At 34.4% G+C, this 22,046-nt stretch overlaps 3 non-coding genes across 3 annotated transcripts; all 3 read left to right on the forward strand.

Annotated features, from left to right (window-relative positions):
• Window positions 1-5,613: 5,613 nt before the first annotated feature.
• On the forward strand, window positions 5,614-5,775 carry LOC131181056 (U1 spliceosomal RNA). The gene has a single exon (XR_009149683.1). It is a non-coding gene; the product is annotated as a U1 spliceosomal RNA (small nuclear RNA).
• A 9,212-nt stretch (window positions 5,776-14,987) lies between these two features.
• Window positions 14,988-15,094, forward strand: LOC131181168 (small nucleolar RNA R71). The gene has a single exon (XR_009149796.1). It is a non-coding gene; the product is annotated as a small nucleolar RNA R71 (small nucleolar RNA).
• Window positions 15,095-21,537: 6,443 nt separating this feature from the next.
• On the forward strand, window positions 21,538-21,733 carry LOC131181189 (U2 spliceosomal RNA). The gene has a single exon (XR_009149817.1). It is a non-coding gene; the product is annotated as a U2 spliceosomal RNA (small nuclear RNA).
• Window positions 21,734-22,046: the final 313 nt, after the last annotated feature.

The raw sequence follows: 22,046 nt of genomic DNA on the forward strand, positions 1-22,046 counted from the left end.
GATACAGGAGCTTCCACACATATGACCCATGATCACACACGTTTTACATCCTCACAACCAGTAAATAAAGAAACCTATGTGTCTTTACCCGATGGCATAAAACAAAGTGTCAGCCAAATAGGTACTATTGCTCTACACCCTACCCGTTCCTTGACAGATGTGTTTTGTATTCTCAATTTTTAATAGTCTTTTATCTGTAGGTAAACTCACAGCTTCATCTAACATAGTTGTAATTTTTTTTCCTACCTACTGTTTATTGCAGGACTGATGGACTAAGAAAGTTGGAGCTGTTGGGAGATTGATAGGAGGGTTATATAGGTTGGACAAGTTTTCTTTTCAACTACCAAACAATCATACTGATTCAAACTTTTCTATACCTACTACCTGTACTGAGCAAAGTTGCAATAAAACAAACACATTTTGTGTTGATATAAATAAAGTCTCTTCTGTTCATGGCCAATTATGGCATAACAGATTGGGTCATGCCTCACGTGTTACAATCTCTCACATTTCCCAACTTTCACATGCAACACAAGTCACAGATTGTGCCATTTGTCAAATGTCCAAGCAACAGCGTCTTCCTTTTCCTACAAGTTCATCACATGCTGATAAACCTTTCCAACTTATACATACTGATCTATGGGGACCGTATGGAACACCTTCAATATATAGAGCACTTTTGTGCTAACAATCGTAGATGATTATAGCCGAGCTACATGGACGTTTCTTTTACAATATAAGACCCAAGTGTCTTTTACTCTCAAAGTCTTCTTCAATATGATAGCTAATAAGTTTGATACTTCCATAAAGGTTATACGAAGTGATAATGGCAATGAATTTCTCAATAAGGAATGCACTCAATTATTCCAAAACAGAGGTATAATGCACCAATGCTCATGTGCATATACGCCACAACAGAATGGCATCGTTAAAAGAAAGCATCGTCACCTGCTACAAGTTGCTAGTTCGTTGATGTTCCAGTCTTCTATACCATCTAAATTCTGGGGAGAGTCTTTGCTCACAGCAACTTACATTATTAACAGGCTCCCCATGAAAATTTTAGGATAGCGATCTCCTTATGAGCTATTGTATCACAAGAATCCAGATTATTCACTCATGAGAACCTTCGGTTGCTTGTGTTTTGCCACCAACACTTTACCTCATAAAAGAAAGTTTGACCCAAGAGCATATCCTTGTCTTTTCCTTGGTTACTCCCCAGGTCAAAAAGGCTATAAGCTATATAATCTTCATACCAAGTCCATTTTCACCACCAGAGACGTTACATTTAAAGAGAATATTTTTCCTTTCTCTCAACCTCACACGCTCAGTCTTCCGCCCAGTGATCATGTATAGCCCCTTATACCTTTACCACAACCTGACACATTGTCTTCATATGAACAAACTACATTGTCCTCACCACATATTGCTCAAGACTCCATTTCCAACATTCCAAAATCCCCACATTCAATTCCTAGTCTGTGTCATATCCCACAACCTGATTCTGTTAATCAGCTACCTTCCCTACCACCTGTTCATTACAGTAGTAGACCTATCATAAAACCATCCTGGCTTCAAGATTTTATGGCACACGTCCAACCCAATACCTCATGTCATGATTCCAGCTCATCAACTGCTACTGGTTCATCAGTACCATTTCCTCTACTAGGTAATATTTCCCTATCTTCAATATCACCTTTCATAAATTCTGTTGTTTTTTTTCCCTTTTATATGAATTTCCTTGCAAATGTTTCTATGATTCCCGAACCCACCAATTATAAACAGGCAAAGAATGACCCTTATTGGGTTGAGGCAATGAATAAAGAGCTTACTGCCTTGGAACATAATGGGACTTGGGAGCTTACGTCCTTACCACCTCATAAAAAAGCCATTGAATCCATATGGATTTACAAGGTTAAATACAATTCTGATGGTACAGCTGAGCGGTACAAAGCTCGCTTAGTAGCTAAAGGATATAACCAATTGCCGAGGTTGGATTATACTGCCAATTTTTCTCCAGTAGCCAAACTGTTACCGTTCTACTTCTTCTTGCTCTTGCATCTGCTAAAGAATGGGCTATTCACCAACTTGACATAAACAATGCCTATCTCCATGGTTTCATCAATGAAGAGTTGTATATGAAACCCCCTGAGGGGTATGATAAGGCACAACCTAGACAAGTATACCAATTGATAAAATCGCTCTATAGCCTTAAGCAAGCAGGCTGACAATGGAACAAGGAGCTGACTTCAAAACTACAAGCTTATGGTTTTGTTCAATCATCACATGATAGTTGCCTATTTACTAAAGGTTCTAGTAATCAGTTTCTTGCACTCTTGGTTTACGTAGATGATGTATTAGTTACTGGAGTAGATGAGAACAATATTATTGATGTCAAACGCTATTTGCACACATCATTTACTATCAAAGACATGGGACATGCTCGTTATTTTCTTGGGGTTAAAATTGCTTGTTCTAGTGATGGGTTATTTCTTTCTCAGCGCAAATACATCTTGGACATTCTCCATGATGCTGGAATGCTAATGCCAAGATTAAAGAATTTGCCATGTCCAAGTCTCTTAAGCTAGATGACACTGGACCATTAATTGTGATCCAGAAAAGTATAGACGTATTGTGGGACGTTTATTGTATCTCCATTTAACACGTCCTGATATTTCTTTTAGTGTGCAACATTTGAGTCAATTATTGCAACAACCTCGTCAACAACACTGGGATGCTCTCATGGCCTTGCTTCGATATTTGAAAGGTACTCCTGCCAAGGGGTTGTTCTTCCCTTCTAAAACAGAGCTTCAATTACATGCTTATTGTGATGCTGACTGGGCTACCTGTTCTATGAAAATCGCAGCATGGCAACTACAGTTTGTGAATTGCAATGGCTTTCCTACTTATTAAGAGATTTACAAATTTCCCTTCATTTACCAATTCCTCTCATGTGTGACAAGAAAACAGCAGTTCACATTTCTGAAAATCCAGTATTTCACGAACGTACCAAGCACATCGATATCGATTGCCACATTGTTCGACAACAGGTCATCAACAAGTTTATTTCCACTTCACATATTGGTGCGAAAAACCCAACTAGCAGATTTATTCACCAAACCCCTCAATTCATCTCTTTTCCATCAGTTCCTGTCCAAGATGGGATTGGTTTCCCTATCTCCATCTTGAGGGGGGCTGTAGAGATTAGATAAGTTATGTTGGCGGGAAGATTATTAAATAAGTAAAACGGTTTTGCTGAGCTGTAAAGGGATGGTTACAAGTTTGTTAGAGAGAACAATCTGGCATTTACGTGTGCCCATCATGTATATATACAAAATGTAGCAGATTAATAAAAGCAGTTTTAGATTCTACTCCATATATTTTTTTCTTCCTCTGTTTATTGTTACAGATTGGCATAAGCTTACCTTTCTCGGCCTTTTGGAGGGCCTGGCGCATCCCATCAATTCTTGTTTCGCAACTTCATTCCATTATTATATATATATAATATGGGCCAAACAAAGCATATTTCTATATAGCTGCAATTCTATATCGCTTGAAATCAGTACCCCATACCATTCAATCTCTTTTTACTAAAAAAAAAAATTGGCATTTGCCTATTTTTGGAATTAGAGTTTTCCCTTAACAAAATAAGTTCATTCTTCTTTTAAAGCCTTTATTTATATTTGTTCTTGTATGTCATTGTTAAATGCCAATTGGTTCTTCATGGAGTTGCTGATCTTTTTGTCTTTTCGTGGTGGTGAAAAGGTTTTTAAGTTAAAATTGAAGCATTAAATTGAATGCTACAAATCCTTGTGTTATTATTTATTAGTTTGAATAACTAATTTTTTTTTTATATCTGTATTCTTGCTCCGTAAATAATATTAATAAATGGAGGAATTTGCTTTTGTTATGATTTTTGTCAGCGATAATATATAGTATCAGTATAATTCTGTACTTACCCCAAAAAGAAAAACAATATCAATAGGAAAAATCTGAAATTTTAGCAAGCAAACGATATTGTTATATATATATTGTTAAGCCATTCTCATAAGCGCTTTTGCCAACCAAATATTTTATATTTTTCAGTGAAATTTCAAGTATTTTTAAGGTAAATTCAATGGGCTCTCCTTAAAAACTAATCCTTCAATTCAAGGTTTTGCTATTTTAAGCTTACCAGCAATATATATATATATATACACACACACAGAGTGTGCTTGCGGTGGCTTATAGTGGCATACGAAAAATTTTTGGTTGGGCTGCTCTTATGACGGAGCTTAACCTCACCTCATACTAAGTTCACTCTTTTATTATTCCCATCTCGTGGTTTTTCGCCATTTGGATGCTCTACTAGCACTAAATTTAAAACACTGAAAATGATTCTGGGGATATTGCATGAAACTGCTGCTTAATTTTTTTATTTAATTTTTTTATTTTTTTCGGAACGTTAAGCTGTTAAACATTGGCAAAAGATACTATTCAGCAAACCATTTATGTTCCTGAAAAATAGTCAGTTCGTTTCAGAAGGAAGACTACTCGGCAAAACTAAATACAAGGGGTCCAGAATAATATGAATAGAAATATATATGGACATGTATGAAGATGTTGAATGCCATTGTTTGAGTACCACGTAACTACACGTCACTGATTGCTGCATGTTGCTTGCTAAATATATATAGAATGATGATGCAATCCCACATCCATTGACAACTAATTCACATAACACTAAACTTCCTATATAGCTAGTAGCTATCGAAATAGCATTTTATGAAGCCACGAAGTAAGCACAAAGCGAACTATTCTTTCGCCTTTTTTGGAGGGCTGATCTCATTAGAGCACAGCCCAAAATCAATGCTAGTTTAATTTTATTTCATTTTACATCAGTAACAGGTTTTTTTTCCACCAAATATACAGAATTACATAGCTGTCAATTTCATATATTAGTATGGAACAATGTTCCACGTGAAGATTATCATAATTTATATTGTTAGCATTCAATAACTAATCAAAATTTTAATTGATTTTAAAAATATTTACTAAACGAAATAAAAAAAAATGTTTGATCGATTATTGATTATAATTAATTTAATTACTAAAAAAAGTTATTATATATATATTATTAATTAATTAAATATTAATAAAAATATTTATAATCTTTTTTATTTATAAAAAATCAACAAATATGATTTATTATTAATAAAAAATAAAACTAAATTGAATTAAAATAATCAAATTTTATCAATTTGATTCAATTATAACCGAATAATACACATTAAACCAGAAAATATTTATACATTTTCAAAAAAGTAATTGAAATACTTTAATATATGAATTTAACACCATCCCTCATTACCAAAATAAAAGGCTCTCTTGTTCCTATATGTCACAGCTTGAGGGAGCAATGACATATTTAGCATGAACAATCCACGATAGTTGTTTTTCCATTACAACAATTCACAACGCCAAGGATGAGCACTGGACGTCCTCACAAGATACTTAAAGCAGCGCAAACTCTCTCCTCCTGCCTTTTTCACACATGGCATTAATCCCACATCGAATAGATGAAAAGTTGAGGACTGAACAGAACATATAAATAGGAAATAATGGCTAACTGACAACATACTTACCTGGACGGGGTCAATGTGTGATCAAGAAGGTCCATGGCCTAGGTAGTTGGCTTCTATTGCACTTTAGGGAGTGCATCTGCCTAAGGTCTCCTCAAGTGGGAGAGTCTACGTCATAATTTGTGGCAGTGGGGGCCTGCGTTCGCGCAGCCTCTGTCAATTGTAGTACTACTCTTTGGACTCACTGGCAACGGGGAAGTCGTTTGCTTCAACTCGATCCTTTCTCTCCTTGTGTGGGGCATGCTTTTAAATTACGGTCATGGTCGCAATTGTGGAAATGGACCTGTGACCTATGAGGGTCGTACCATAACGGTAACAGCCTGGCGCTACACAAATTTTTTTAAAAAATTTGTAAAATTCATAAAATGAGTAAATATTAGTATAAATAAATAAAATTAAGATATACAGCTATACACTAAGTATTTATATATCAAATAAAGACGTTATCATCTATCATATTTGGACATCATTAACATTAACTAATTTAGACCTAAAATAATTATATAAATTGTAAATAACTAACCTTCTTACCACCAAAATGGATGTTTATGAGGTTCTTGATAGTCTTGACTTTTTCAACATTTACACTTATACTTAGTTTTAGCGAATAGGAAATATCTAAAAAATTAATTAAAATTGTATTTGATGTTATCTTGTAATTAATAATTATTTTAATAAAATTAATTCTAAAAATGTTTCAAGAAGCAACAAATAACAATTATATACTTGTTTTTTAGAAAAATAAATCAACATTAGAAAAAATGCACATAAACTATAAGTTTAACAATTGATACGGTGTCCGCAAGTGCACGGGTCACAGTAGTATAGTTTTAAAAATTGATATCGATCCCACAGGGAATTGTGCTTAAATTGGAAATAAAAGTATAAGCAAATTAGAATGACAAAAATTAAAAGATATTAAAAATAAAATCTAAAAATTAAAATTAAGACAAAAATTAAAGATGTAAAATGAAATTTGGAATTAAAATTGGTATTTGAGGAATTAAAACTAGATCAATCAATTAACTAAAATTAATTAAACTAGATTACCCAAAAAATTAATTTGAAATATCTATTTATGAAATTGAGAGAAATTAAATCTAAATTCAATAAAAATAAAAATAAAGTGATTATAGAAATTGGATTTAAATTGGATTTAAATTTAAATTGCTATTTATGAGGTTTGGAGGATTTATATCCAATTTCAATGAAAAATAAATTGATTCTAGAGATTGGATTTTCAATATTGTTTGCATGTGGTTTTTCCCTAATTTAGCCAAACACATGAGAATTGCAATTTTGAGGGAAATCAATTCTTAAATTTTTGAAACCTTTTTCAAGCATCTCAAAATTGGTTTTCATTAATTCATAACCTGTTTTCACGGTATTTCACATCTAACAAAACCCAATTAATGCTCTAATTGATTTTTGGAAAGTTCCCTTAATCTTCTTAGCTTATTTCTAACACCAAGAAAATAAAGTTTATTGCAAGATTATCCATCCCCAATATTCACTTTTCACCATCTATTAAGGATTAAAACTTAACTTAATGAGGGCCCATTCATCAATCAAGGAAATAATCAAACAAGCAATAAATCAAAATATAACAATCATCAATTAAATGGCTAAATCTTCAAAACCACAAAACAAATCAATATTTACAAACCCATCTCTAGAATCTCAATCAACTACTCACAAATCATTGTTTAAAGACAAACCCAAATGAAGAAATGAAGAAATAATGGAAATGTAAGCTAAAAGGGTAGAAAAACTCAAGAAATTTGCAGCAGGATCTCTGCAGAAAAGTGCGTAAACTTGATCCTTGTCGCTGGAAGAAGATGAAGAAGATTCTCCTCCATTTCCCTCTATCTTTCTTTCTAAAAATGCCTACCTTGCTCTCTTTCTATCTTTCTAAAATTGCCGCCCTTGCTCTCTATGCTCTCTATGCTCTGTAGAAAGTGATAAATTGGGTCTTTATATAGGCTAAGGGATTGTTCTAGAATGGGTAAAAGGGAAGGATCTAGAAAAAGTGAGGTAAAAAGGTCGAGTAACGAAATGCCACGTCAAAAATTTTCCAAAGAAAACGACATAAGCCGAGTCGGTTGTGTCATGGTTGTGACGCCTCTACCATTTTTTTTCTCAACTTCAAAATTTTTTTGCAATTCGATTTTAATCTCCTCCAAATGGCTACTCGATCAAAATACATCAAATTTCTCCAGATTTAACCTACAAAACAAATAAATTCCAAAAATTAAACTAAGAAATGTGAAAATTGTAAAATTGACTAAATATATACTAATATCTAAAATAATAGCTATGAATAAGGGTAAATTATGTGCAAAAATTACTCCTAAATGATGATATAAAATGCATGCATCAAATTCCCCCATACTCAAACTCTTGCTTGTCCTCAAGCAAAATTTCATTAAAACTCATTTGGAAGGGAATAGAATCAGTCTTTGAAAACACAAAATTCACTAATCCAAACCACCAACTTACCTCTAGCCACCAACATTCCAAATTCCAACCAAAGAAAAGCACAAAGAATGAAGCAAGCACTCTCAACTATTACAGAATAGCTAAGAATTAACCAATCAACCCAAGCAACAAATACCAACCAACTACAAGAGTCAATTGTGCCAAAACAAACCTAAATGAAATAGATAGCCAATGTGTCTCAAATAGATGGTGAGTAATGTATGGAAGATTATATTGCCAAACCCATATGCAAGCATAAAAGATCTAACTCTACTAATGTAACAAGCATTTTTCAAAGAATCATTAGGTCTTTTTAAGGGTTGTAATGGGGTCTAATAGGGTAAAATTGTGGTTAACAAAGAAAGGGAATAAGGTAAACAAAATATGAGAATAATATTAATCATGAAACTCAAAGTGCATCCAATATTTTTTTTTTTTTTTTTTTATATCAAGAGGAAAGAAATTCACAATGAATCTCAAGTGCTATCACAATGATTATACAAAGGGACTATTTTTTTATGCTTATTTTATTTTATTTTATTTTGATTTTGTATGTGTCCCTATTTCATGTCACACCCAAAATTACCTTTGGGATATTTTGGTGACCTTTTCAACTTTTGACAATTACTCTAGCACTTTTCAAGATGTTTCAATCCTCCGAGATTTTTTTTTTATTTATTTTATTTTATTATTATTATTATTATTTATTTTATTTTTTTTTTTTATATCATTATCATTTTTTTTATGCACTTAATTGCTAAAATACTATTCTCATAGATAGGTGGTAGTGTTTAGGTTTAATGGCTAGGTAAATGACTTGGGTTCCAAAGAAATTAGGAGATTAAGGTTCAAGGGGGTTTGCAAGGGTTAAAATGAAATTGAGGTAGGTTAAGGCTAAATGTGAGGTTTAAAATATGAAGGAATGCCTAAATCATATTCTTATCAAATGCAAGTTAAAAATTTCGCTTTGAAAGATCTAAGATGCTTGTTCTAGGAATGGTGAGACGACAATGACCATTTTCTTCCTTAAAGGCTTATCCAGACACTCAAAACTCAAAATAACTAACTAGCACTGCATACCTAAATTGATATATTAATTTTCAGCTATTAAGTAAGAGAAAGAATAATGCTTAAGACTTTGTACCCAGCTGGAACTTTCATTCCACTAACCATCTAAAGGCAAGCTGGATTGCTTGAATAAGTGGCTTATGGAATTCAAAGACTGGTTTAAAAATTCAAAAATTTTAAATGAGTGAATGATATGCATGAGTGTAAATGTATAGTCAACCTAATTGCAACTAAGTATGCGTAACTAAGTATATGAGGCTATATGCAAGTGTATATACGTAGTAATGAATGTGTCACTATATGCAAATGAAAAAGGAAAAATAATTTTTGCAAAAAATTTACCCTCTCCCCCATACTCAGAATGAACATTGTCCTCAATGTTAGAAGAGTGCATGGAATGGGATAATGTGCAGAAAATGGGTAGATCATATGTGCATAAAGAATTATTACCCTGTTGCATAAGCGATAGCACAACTTGTGTTGACAGTGACACTGTCGAGATGAGAATTGTTACCTCATTGAAGTGCAGCCAATTTAATTAGATAAAATTTGGACAATTCTTTGCACTCATTGCAAAAGAAACAGTGCAATGGAATCCATTAATTAAATCGATTAATCTCAAAATTTTGGAATAGGGAAGTTAAGCTCAAAAATATAGCCATCAAGTGTAAATCCGAAGTAGCACATAAAAGCAAGTGAGCAATGTACTAAAAATTATAAAAGAAAAATGTATTTTATGAGGAACTAAAAAAAAACTGAATAAGTAAATGGTTCAAGTAAAATAAAAACAACACAAGCAAAATAAGTTCAAAATATGAAGTAATTAAGCAATGAAATTAAAGACATGAAATGTTTTTTTTGTTTTTTTTTTTTTATTCTTATTTTCTTTCAATGCATTGTATCCAATATGAACAAGTAATTTAGAACAATGTTAAACTCTTAATCAGGAGTATATAAAAAAAACTTAAAACAAATGAAAGAAAAATTGGGAGTTATGCACAAAAATGCTAAGTTTAGGTCTTTAGCTTGACCATACTTACTCAAAATTTCATGGAGAATGAGAAAGATAGCAAGTTGCTATTTTCTCAATTGGCTCACCAGCTAAATAATGCCTCAACCTTTGTCCATTTACCTTGAAATTACCAGATTTTTCACCAAAAATTTCCACAGCACCATGAGGTAAAACTTTCACAATTTTGAATGGACCTGACCACCTTGATTTTAATTTTCTGGAAAAATTTTAACCTTGAATTGAATAAGAGAACCAAATCTCCTTCTTTAAGTCCTTTTTCTTGATATGCTTATCATGCCATTTTTAGTTCTTTCTTTATAGATCCTAGCATTTTCATAAGCATCAAGTCTCAATTCTTCTAATTCATCAAGTTGCAAAAGTCTTTTATGTCCAAAGACTTGCAAATCAAAATTGATTGCTCTAATGGACCAATAAGCTTTGTGTTCTAATTCTACGGCAAATGGCATGATTTCCCAAAACTAACCTATAAGGTGTAGTTCCTATGGGGGTTTTAAATGCTGTTCTATATGCCCAAAGAGTGTCATCTAATTTAAGGGACCAATCTTTTGGACTTATTGATGCTTTCTCCAAGATTTGCTTGATTTCTCTATTTGTGATTTCTACTTGGCCATTTGTTTGAGGGTGATATGGTGTGGCAATCCTATGCTTTACCCCATATTTTCTCATCAACTTTTCAAATTGGTGGTTGCAAAAATGGCTACCACCATCACCGATTATGGCACGTGGGGCACCAAACACAGTCAAAACAAATTTTTCGTAAATTTTACCACAACTTTTGCATCATTGGTAGGTGTAGCTATAGCTTCTACCCATTTAGATACATAGTCCACCCCTACCAAGATATATTTATTCCCATATGAAGATGGACATGGCCCCATGAAATCAATTTCCCACACATCAAATAATTCAACTTCTAATATGGACTGGTGGGGCATCTCATCTCTCTTGGAAATGTTGCCAACCCTTTCGCACCTATCACACTAGCTTATAAAATCTCTCACATGTTTAAACATTTTAGGCCAATAGAAACCTGATGTCAAGACTTTTCAACGCTTTTGAGACACTAAAATGACCACCATATTTAGAGGAATGATAATGGTAAATAACATCATGCATTTCTTCCTCCGTATACATCTTCTAATTATTCCATCATTGCATCTCCTAAACAAAAGCGGTTCTTCCCAAGAATAAAATTTAACATCATGCAAGAATCTTTTCTTTTGCTGCTAAGATAAATCAGTGGCAAGACACCACAAGACAAGAAATTCACAATATCGCAAACCATGGAAGTGCAGAATTCAACACATACAATCGCTCATTCATGAAAAATTCATCAATTGGCACAATTTCATCATCTTTATTTTCGCTTTTATCCTAGAAAGGTGATCACCACCACATTCTCAACACCCTTTTATCTCTTATTTCCAAATCAAATTCTTGAAGTAATAAAATCCATCTAATCAACCTAGATTTAGCTTCTTTCTTGCTCATTAAGTACTTTATTGCCGCATGATCGGTGAAAACAATTACCTTTGAGTTGACCAAATAAGAACGAAATTTATTGAGTGCAAATACTACCGCAAGGAACTCCTTTTCGCTTGTGGCGAATTGACTTGAGCTTCATCAAGGGTTCGGCTTGCATAGTAAATGGCATAAGGTTTTCTATCTTTTCACGCCAAGGACTCCAACAAAGAAACTCACTTGCATCACACATAATTTCGAATGGCAAAGTCCAACTGGGGTTGCATGATAGGAGCCGTTGTTAATGCCGTCTTTAACCTCGCAAAAGCAACCATACAATCTTGATTAAAATCAAATTTAACGTCATGATTCAAAAGATTTGTTAAGGGTTTAGCAAGTTTAGAAAAATCTGAATAAATCGCCAGAAACCCAAAGATGTCCAAGGAAACTCCGCACTCCTTTGACATGGTTGGAGGGGCATTTTTCAATAATTTCTATTTTGGCTCTATCCACTTCAATTCCCTTTTGAGATTAAATGCCCTAAAACGATTCCCTCTTGGACCATAAAGTGGCATTTCTCCCAATTCAACACCAAATCATTATCAAGACATCTCTGCAAGATTTTAGACAAATTAGTCAAGCATGAATCAAAATTAGTTCCATATCTCTGAAAAGTCATCCATGAAGACCTCCATAATTTCTTCAATAAAATCAGAAAAATAGCCATCATGCACCTTTGAAATGTGCCAGCGCATTACACAATCCGAATGGCATCCTTCGATATGCAAAGGTGCCATAGGGACATGTAAAGGTAGTTTTTCTTGGTCATCGTGGATGTATTGGAATTTGAAAGAAACCAGAATATCCATCTAAGTAACAAAAGAATGAATGCTTGGCTAATCTCTCTAACATTTGATCCATAAAAGGAAGAGGAAAATGGTCTTTTCTTGTGGCATTGTTCAACTTCCTATAGTCTATGCACATTCTCCAACCTGTAACAGTTCTAGTGGGTATCAATTCATTATTTTCATTTTTAACAACTGTCACCCCACCTTTCTTTGGTACAACATGCACAGACTAACCCACTCACCGTCGTAAATAGGGTAAATAATTCCAAAGACTAGTAATTTTAGGATTTCCTTTTTCACAACATCCTTCATTGTAGGATTCAATCTTCTTTGATGTTCAATGGAAGGTTTACTATTTGGCTCAAGGAAAATCCTATGCATACAAACTGTTGGACTAATTCCTTTTATATCATCAATTGCATAACCCAAAACTCTTCTATATTCTCTCAATACTCTCAACAATTTGTCATTCTCAATATTAGTCAAACATGCATTAATTATAACAGGATATGTTTCATTGGGTCCAAGAAAAGCATACCTGAGGTTGGAAGGAAGAGGTTTAAGATCTACCTTTGGGGCATCCTCTACCTTTAATGATGGTGGTTTGATCTCCAAATTTTGCACTCCTTCAAGTTGAAAAATTGTGGCTTCGTGGATGTGGTGGAGAGCTTTCCAAGTATTGCAAAAATAGCCATGTTATCATCATCAATGCTCCCACCATGGACTAAGCAATTTTCAAGTGGGTCTTGTGGATAGCTTTTTCCAAATGCTCTTGAACAATCTCATCAATAATGTCTACCCGCAAACAAGACTCAACTTCTTCATGTTTTCTTTTCATGGCTGGATTGATGTTGAATATCATTTGATCATCTCCCACTCTAAGTGTCAATTGCTCACGCTTTACATCAATTAATGCACCATTGTTGCCAAAAAGGGTCTTCCCAATAAGATAGGAACTTTTGTGTCTTCTTCCATATCCAAAATGACAAAGTCCACTGAATGTAAAATTTTCCAACCTTGATAGGCACATTTTCAAGAATGCCTTCCTGATACTTAATTGAGCAGTCACCAATGAGAGATACATGTTTGTGGGCTTCAACTCTCCCATATTCAATTTTTCATATATTGAAAGAGGCATTAGGCGACACTAGCTCCAAGGTCACATAAGGCATTTGCCACGCTTATCACCAATATGACAAGGAATGGAAAACACACCCGGATCTTTGAGTTTGGGATGTAACTTCTTCTGGATTATAGCACTGCATTGCTCTCCCAAATTGATGGTGTCATAATCTTCTAGCCTTCTCTTGTTGGAAAGAATCTCCTTCAAAAACTTGGCATAACTTCGGCATTTGGGATAGTGTCTCAGTGAATGGCACATTGATATACAATTTTTTTAGCACTTCAAGGAACTTGCCAAATTGCTTGTCTAGTTTGTGCTTGATGAATCTTTGAGGGTAGGGAAGGGTGGGTTTGTAAGGTTCAGGTGGGATGTATGGTTTCTCTCCCTCATCTTGCTCACTTTTGCTTTCTTCTTCTTTTTCATTTTTCTTGCTCTCAACTGAATTTTCTTCTTTGTGCTTTCTTTTCTTCTCTCTTGTTTTCACTCTCTTGACCTACTTTCTTACCACTTCTCAAGGTCACCAACTTACATTGTTCATGAGGGTTTTGTGGTTGGCTAGGTAGTTTCCCATAGGAATTGCTTCCTGATGAGCTTGCTTGTTGCGCCAATTGAGTCTCCAACATGCGGTTGTGGACTTGTAATTGATCCATGGTTTGTCTCATGTGTTGCATTTCTTCCTCCAATTTGCTATTCATCTTGCTTTGTTCAGCAAAAAATTTCTCCATCATGTTCTCCAAGGATGGCTTCGGTTCATGGGATGGAAGGGATTGTTGTGCTCTTGCTTGATATCCAGGTGGTGGCTGCCTTGTGGGCTGAAATTGAGGCTGAAATTGAGGCTTGTTCTCACGCATAAACCTGGTTATGAGCATAATTTGAGCTTTGGCCTTGTTGAGCAAAAGTTGCTTGTGGTCTCCATGTTGAGTTGTTCATATTAGAATAAGAATTTCCCATAGGTTTTTGTTGATAACCTCCTGCATAAGCAGCTTGCTCTTGCAAATAATTATCACCATAAGAAGAATAATTAACTCCACAACTTTGAGTTCCATTTGTGAAGGCAACTTGTTGCATAGTTGTAGGAGTTGAGGTTGTTGCCTTTGTGCAAAAATCACTAAGAAGCTGAGTCAACTGATCAAATTTTGCATTCATGTAGTTAACTGAGTCAAGTTCATAGATCCCAGCTTTCTTTGGCTCAAGTGCTCTAGGATTTCCCCATAAATGGGTATTATGAGCAATCTTCTCTAATAGATCATAGCATTCTTCACTTGTCATTCTCATGAAATCTCCTCCGCTTGTGAATCAATTGTGTTTCTTATGGTCGGAGTAACTCGTGTAGAAATTCAACAATCATCCATTTGGGTATTTCATGATGAGGACATTGCCTTTCAAGCTCCTTAAATCTCATCCAAGATTCATACAAAGTTTCATCATCTCTTGGTTTAAAAGCTACCATCAAATTCCTCAAATGAGTAGTTTTCCTGTGGGAAAAATTGAGATAGAAAAGCTTGAGATATTTGCTCCCAAGTAGCTATAATAGCTTGTGGGAGTGAGTCATACCACTCCAATGTTTGAATCCCAAGAGAAAATGGAAATAATGTGAGCCGAATAACTTCATCGAAACCTGTGTTGTCTTTGTGTACCACATATCATCAAAAATTTCTTCAAATGAGAATGAGGAATTTATAGTGGGCTACATCCAAATTGTGAATTCTTAACCATTTGAATAAGACTAGTTTTTAATTCAAATTGATTAGCTCCAATAATAGGTCTGTTATCTCTCACATCAAGACATCTAGGAAAAGCATAGTCTAACATGGATCTTCTTTGAGGATCATTTTGATTAACCACAAGATTTTGCCCGCTTTTGCTCATTTGCTCCATTGTTTCCACCAATAGCTCTATTTTGATTCTCCATATTTTCTATTGTCTCCTCTTGCTCAAATATTTGTTGTTCTTCTTTTTCGCTTCTTTTCTTCTCTTGTACTCCTTTTGTTGGCTCGAGAATTTTTCAATTTCGGTTGAACAACAATTGATCACTTGTGCTTTTCGATCGTCATAAACAAGAAAAGTACTAAAAACACAAGGAACAATAGTGAAAATAAAAGAAAATAAAAATTCTAATTAGCTTAAAACAATTAAAATCCAACTTAAAAACAAACAATTCCCCGGCAACGGCGCCAAAAACTTGGTACGGTGTCCGCAAGTGCACGGGTCACAGTAGTATAGTTTTTAAAAATTGATATCGATCCCACAGGGAATTGTGCTTAAATTGGAAATAAAAGTATAAGCAAATTAGAATGACAAAAATTAAAAGATATTAAAAATAAAATCTAAAAATTAAAATTAAGACAAAAATTAAAGATGTAAAATGAAAATTGGAATTAAAATTGGTATTTGAGGAATTAAAACTAGATCAATCAATTAACTAAAATTAATTAAACTAGATTACCCAAAAAATTAATTTGAAATATCTATTTATGAAATTGAGAGAAATTAAATCTAAATTCAATAAAAATAAAAATAAAGTGATTATAGAAATTGGATTTAAATTGGATTTAAATTTAAATTGCTATTTATGAGGTTTGGAGGATTTATATCTAATTTCAATGAAAAATAAATTGATTCTAGAGATTGGATTTTCAATATTGTTTGCATGTGGTTTTTCCCTAATTTAGCCAAACACATGAGAATTGCAATTTTGAGGGAAATCAATTCTTAAATTTTTGAAACCTTTTCAAGCATCTCAAAATTGGTTTTCATTAAATCAAACCCTGTTTTCCAAGATTTCAAATCTAACAAAACCCAATTAATGCTCTAATTGATTTTTGGAAAGTTCCCTTAATCTTCTTAGCTTATTTCTAACACCAAGAAAATAAAGTTTATTGCAAGATTATCCATCCCCAATATTCACTTTTCACCATCTATTAAGGATTAAAACTTAACTTAATGAGGGCCCATTCATCAAGCAAGGAAATAAGCACACAAGCAATAAATCAAAATATAACAATCTTCATTTAAATGGCTAAATCAGTTCAAAACCACAAAACAAATCAATATTTACAAACCCATCTCTAGAATCTCAATCAACTACTCACAAATCATTGTTTAAAGACAAACCCAAATGAAGAAATGAAGAAATAATGGAAATTTAAGCTAAAAGTTTTAGAAAAAAACAGCAAATTTGCAGCAGGATCTCTGCAGAAAAGTGCGAAACTTGATCCTTCTTCACTGGAAGAAGATGCAGAAGATGCTCCTCCCTTTCCCTCTTTCTATCTTTCTAAAAATGCCTCCCTTGCTCTCTTTCTATCTTTCTAAAAATGCCTCCCTTGCTCTCTATGCTCTCTATGCTCTCTATGCTCTCTATAAAGTGATAAAATGGGTCTTTATATAGGCTAAGGGATTATTCTAGAATGGGTAAAAGGGGGAAGGATCTAGAAAAAGTGAGTTTAAAAGGCTGGAGTAACGGAAATGCCACGTCAAAAAATTTTCCAGTAAAAACGACATAAGCCGAGTTGTGTCACGGTTGTCAGACGCTCTACCATTTTTTCTCATCTTCAAAATTTTTTTTTGCAATTCGATTTTAATCTCCTCCAAATGGCTACTCTGATCAAAATACATCAAATTTCTCCAGATTTAACCTACAAAACAAATAAATTCCAAAAATTAAACTAAGAAATGTGAAAATTGTAAAATTGACTAAATATATACTAATATCTAAAATAATAGCTATGAATAAGGGTAAATTATGTGCAAAAATTACTCCTAAATGATGATATAAAATGCATGCATCAACAATAAATCTAACATTAACAACAATTTTCAACAATAAATATGCAAAAAAAAAAAAAAGAAAAAAAAATCAGTAAACAATTGACATAAATACCAAAAAAATAAAGAACACTCACAGTTTTAAGACGTTGCAACTTGCAAGGTTGTAGAACTTGTAGTAGAGTAGAGAATAGAGAATGTTAAGGCCTTTTATTTGCAAGAACAAATTTAGAACACTCAATAGGGGGCTGTTTACTGTTGTCTTTTGTTTCCAAGTGAGAGAAAAATGAGTTATGAAGGTGGAGACTGGAGAATTGTCACGACCTAACCTATGGGCCGGACCGGCACTACGACCTGGGTCAGCCTAGAGCCGCCGAGATCAGTAGTAAGTCTAACTATTCCTTAACCTAATCATAAGGCCCATATTGAGCCCCATTTCAAAAAATCAACTAGACAGAGTTTGGCCATAATATGGACCATCCAACAGGGAGTTTTTGACTCACCCGACCTGTAAGCTACTCATCATGTCATAAAATCAAATGGGAGCTTAGCTTTCTCATCCAATTCAATCATACATGCATTTAATAGATTTGCATATCCAACATGACATTATATTATAGACTCAAATCAAATAAAATACTTCTAACACATGCAGAGTTATAGAATTTAGTAAAGTTATACAAAACATAACAGATATTACTAAATGACCTGCGAAGGAGAGAGGTAGGTTAGAGCTCAACAAGAAATCTCTTGTATTCTAGAAAAATAAGGTAAATAGGAGTGAACGTTAGATTCAGAGAGTAAAATACTGATTTTAAGTACAATTTCTATAGTTATCTAAAGCTAATGCATTCTAAAGAGTGGATGTAACGACCCAGCCCAGCCCAGTCAGTATTGTCTGCTTTGGCCCGTGGGCCTCACGGATTTGTCCCTTGGGAGGTTTCGCTCCCAAAAGCGCGCTGACCAGTTTAGGCTGACCCCCACATATATGGCCCAGATTCCCTTCTCCCATTTCCGATGTGGGACGGGCGGCACCTGCAGGCGTTACGTATCGCCGTCCCCACAGTCCGTTACAACCCACCAACTTCCGCTGGGGGCGTCCTCGCACCCACTCGTACTCACACACCCTTATAATATTCAAACAGTATATATATAGGAGTTGATCTCCTATACAACTCTCTTAATCCAACCTCTGCCAGCGAGTACATCTCAAGCCAGACTTTCTCTTAATAGATCAAATGCGGGGGCCAACGAGATCATCTCGAGCCGTGCCTACCCCTACTTATCTATAAAAGGATCGGGTCTCATCAAGTCAAGCTCCAGTCACATCTACCCATCTTGTCCACATCCAATATCACACACCACACGCATGCCAACACACGCACATTGCTCCAAATTACCATAAAACGATATTCACAATATTTTATCGAATAAAAGATGCAATATAAAATGTGCCTAGCATTTAACTACATACATATATATTCATAAGTGATACATAGACATGCCTGAATATATAATAATATTGAAATTATGATTAAAATTAATATTTTACTCACTGACTTAAACTGAGGTCACTGTGGTGGCTGGGAGGAGGAGGAAGGCTGTCCTGGCTCACCTGATAATTACATTACAATTATTTAATATCATTGATTCAATACAAGCTTAAAAAAAATCAAAGACACCCTAAGTTGTGCCGAAAATCCGACAGAGTTTTCCCTATAACTAGAACATACCCCACCTGCAGAAGGGCTTAAAATATACTTATATATCTACAAGTCACACAACCATATCTCAATCAAATCACATGGCCCCTCCTGGGCCCATCTAACAGTCAACAACCATAATTTTGAAAAATTACAATTTAGTCCATACAACTAAAACTTTTTGCAAAAACTACTCAAATGAGCTCTAAAAATTATAAAATTTTTCCCTGAGATCCTTAGCAATATTACTAAGCCAATACAAAAGGAATTATAATTTTTTAACTACCCACGAATATTTTATGGATTTTTAATCCAAACCTGAAACTAAAAAATTAAGGGAACTTAGGGTTCGAGCTTACCTACGCCAATTTTGATACTGGAAATGTATCCTAACGCCCAAAATGGTGTAATAGCCTATAATCTTGACCTAATTCTGAAATAGCTTCAGCTGTCTATCTGTCCGGGCCAAATGTGTAGACCCGATTGATAGTCGAATTTCCGCTAATCGAATGTACCTACGTAAAACCCATAACACGGGGTTAGTACATAATTTTTACGAAATTTATTAAGCTCATTTAATACGTAAAGCCCATAATACGGGGGGTTAGTACATAATTTTTACGAAATTTATTAAGCTCATTTAATACCTGAAAAAATACTACGAAATTCGGTGGGACCCATCGAAGACAGTGTCGTAAAATTTTGAAAGGGTTATTGTTGCTAAGCTCTCATCGAGGGGAGCACTCTGGTACTTTCAGATTTTTCGTTGGGTTCACGGTTTGCGAGAAATCTAACCCAAAAATCAAAATGGGTAAAAACATTCCGGGCAAAAATTGAACAAACTGCTCAATGGATTTGGGTATTCTTAGTGTCTATGGAAAGTTCGTGAGGTATAGATGAGTTTTGGGATAAGACCCAGTCTAATTAGTAGCTGGATCGACTGAATTTTGGCCGGGAAAATGAGAAGTCGCGCGGCGTGTTGAAGGAGCTTCGCGCGAGCTTTTCCAGCCATAGGAGAGATGGTCGAGGTGGGGGAGGTCTCTGGAGGTGCGCCGGTGAGCTGAGGAGGGAGGGGTGGCAGCTGGCCGACAAGGGAAGGAGGGAGGAGAGAGAATGGAGAGGGAAGGGAAGGGTGTCAGGCACGACGCAGGAGGGGAGGAAAAAGGAGAGGGCCGGTATGATTAGGCCTATCCAACCCGGTCCAGTTCGATTCAACCGGTCAGATTCAAAATACCAAAAATTAAATTTTTACTCTGCCTTGGGACAAAAAACGAGACCCAAAAATTTCAAAAAAATTTCAGAAAACTCAAAACAATTTGTAGAGCCTAATTATATTTTTAGTTTTGCCACGTGGTCTTTAATTAATTTGTAAAAATTAACAAAATTTATTGATTTTGAAAAATCAAACCTGATTCCTAAAATTCTAAAAATTTCAAATAATTTCCTAAAATTTTAGTAAAATAAAATATTAATATTTACCTATAAAATAAGTAATTTAAAAATTAGGGGTGTTACAAGAATAGAGCATTATTTGAAAATAAAAAAGTGAGTTTGGACTAAATTATTACTCTGGATTATTCTCTGCTATTTTAGACTGAAATAAGGTGGTTTTTGGACTATTTTAGACTGATAAAATCACGTGATTTATGCCCCCCACCAGCCCACAAATTTTGCCACATTGGTAACGGCTGTTACTGTTATTTAACGGCCGTTACCATTATTTAACAATGGTAACGGCCGTTATTGTACAAATCAAAATAGGCCGGTAAATAACGATCTAACAGGTAACAACATCCTTTAAAACCTGTAAAATAACAACCATTACGTTACATAACGAAGGTTATTTGATTTTATAGTGTGGAGTTCAATCTAACTTAATTTCGAAAGAAAATATTGCACGTAATTTCAAGTTTATATAAAACTGTATATTTAACTCTGTCATAATTGTCGTTTTGATGTTAGATATTAAAAATGGAAATAATATACGCACCTATTGGCTTAGTTATTTTCTAGCTGTCGTTCTTTAGTGATATTTCTGCAATTGGTAGGCATTGTGAATCTTATTCAGTAAAATGTTAATCAGCAGCAAAATGAAAATTCAATCAGTAAATGCACTTTGACAAGTCCTACACAAATCATTAGGAAATTAAGATAATTTAAGGCAAAAGTTGAAATTTGTGATGATTTGTACAGCTATTTCTTGTTTGGTCATACAATGTATAAAATTTTCTCCAAGTTAATCACACACATAGCATATAATATGCCTCCTTCAGATACAATAATTGAACTCTTTAGATTTCAAGACTTGGAAGGACAAATATGTTTGTTTTGTGGAGAGGGAGCTAAAGCCAACACAGTTCACGTATCCCACATTGACAAATTAACAGGAGTTGCCAAGGCTGAGGGAGCTTTAAAAGAAGCATGAGAGATTAGTTTAAGCATACCTTTCTCGGCCTTTTGGCTAAGATCAAGTGTAGTATCTGTTCTTATCAGTTTAATATCTGATACGTGGGCCATCGGTTCACATGATATTAAATTAATTTTTCTAGGGGGAGGGCACATTATAGTAGCTTGCTACTAGGGCTCTCGAGCGTCGCCCTTGCGTTGCACTATTGCAAGGGCCTGGCGCGCCCCACTAATTCTAGTTATGGAAAACTTCTACAAAATACTTAATGAAGAGTTAATAAGGGGCTCCAAAGTTGATAAGATTTTTGTTAGAATTTTGAATTCAATTATTGCTCTAAACATTTTTTTTTACTGGTAAAATCAGCAAATAGTATTTCAAGAATATTTAAATTAATTAATGAATATTTAAATAATTTTAGAAAAAGTGATATATTATAGATTCACTTAATCTCAAATGATGATATTTAATTTGTGTAAATTTCCTTCAAACTTCTGTTTTCTTGATTTGAAGTAAACATGGAATTTGGCTCTAAGGCATCTAGG

Source organism: Hevea brasiliensis, chromosome 6 (genome assembly GCF_030052815.1).
Source record: "Hevea brasiliensis isolate MT/VB/25A 57/8 chromosome 6, ASM3005281v1, whole genome shotgun sequence".
Taxonomy (NCBI): domain Eukaryota; kingdom Viridiplantae; phylum Streptophyta; class Magnoliopsida; order Malpighiales; family Euphorbiaceae; genus Hevea; species Hevea brasiliensis.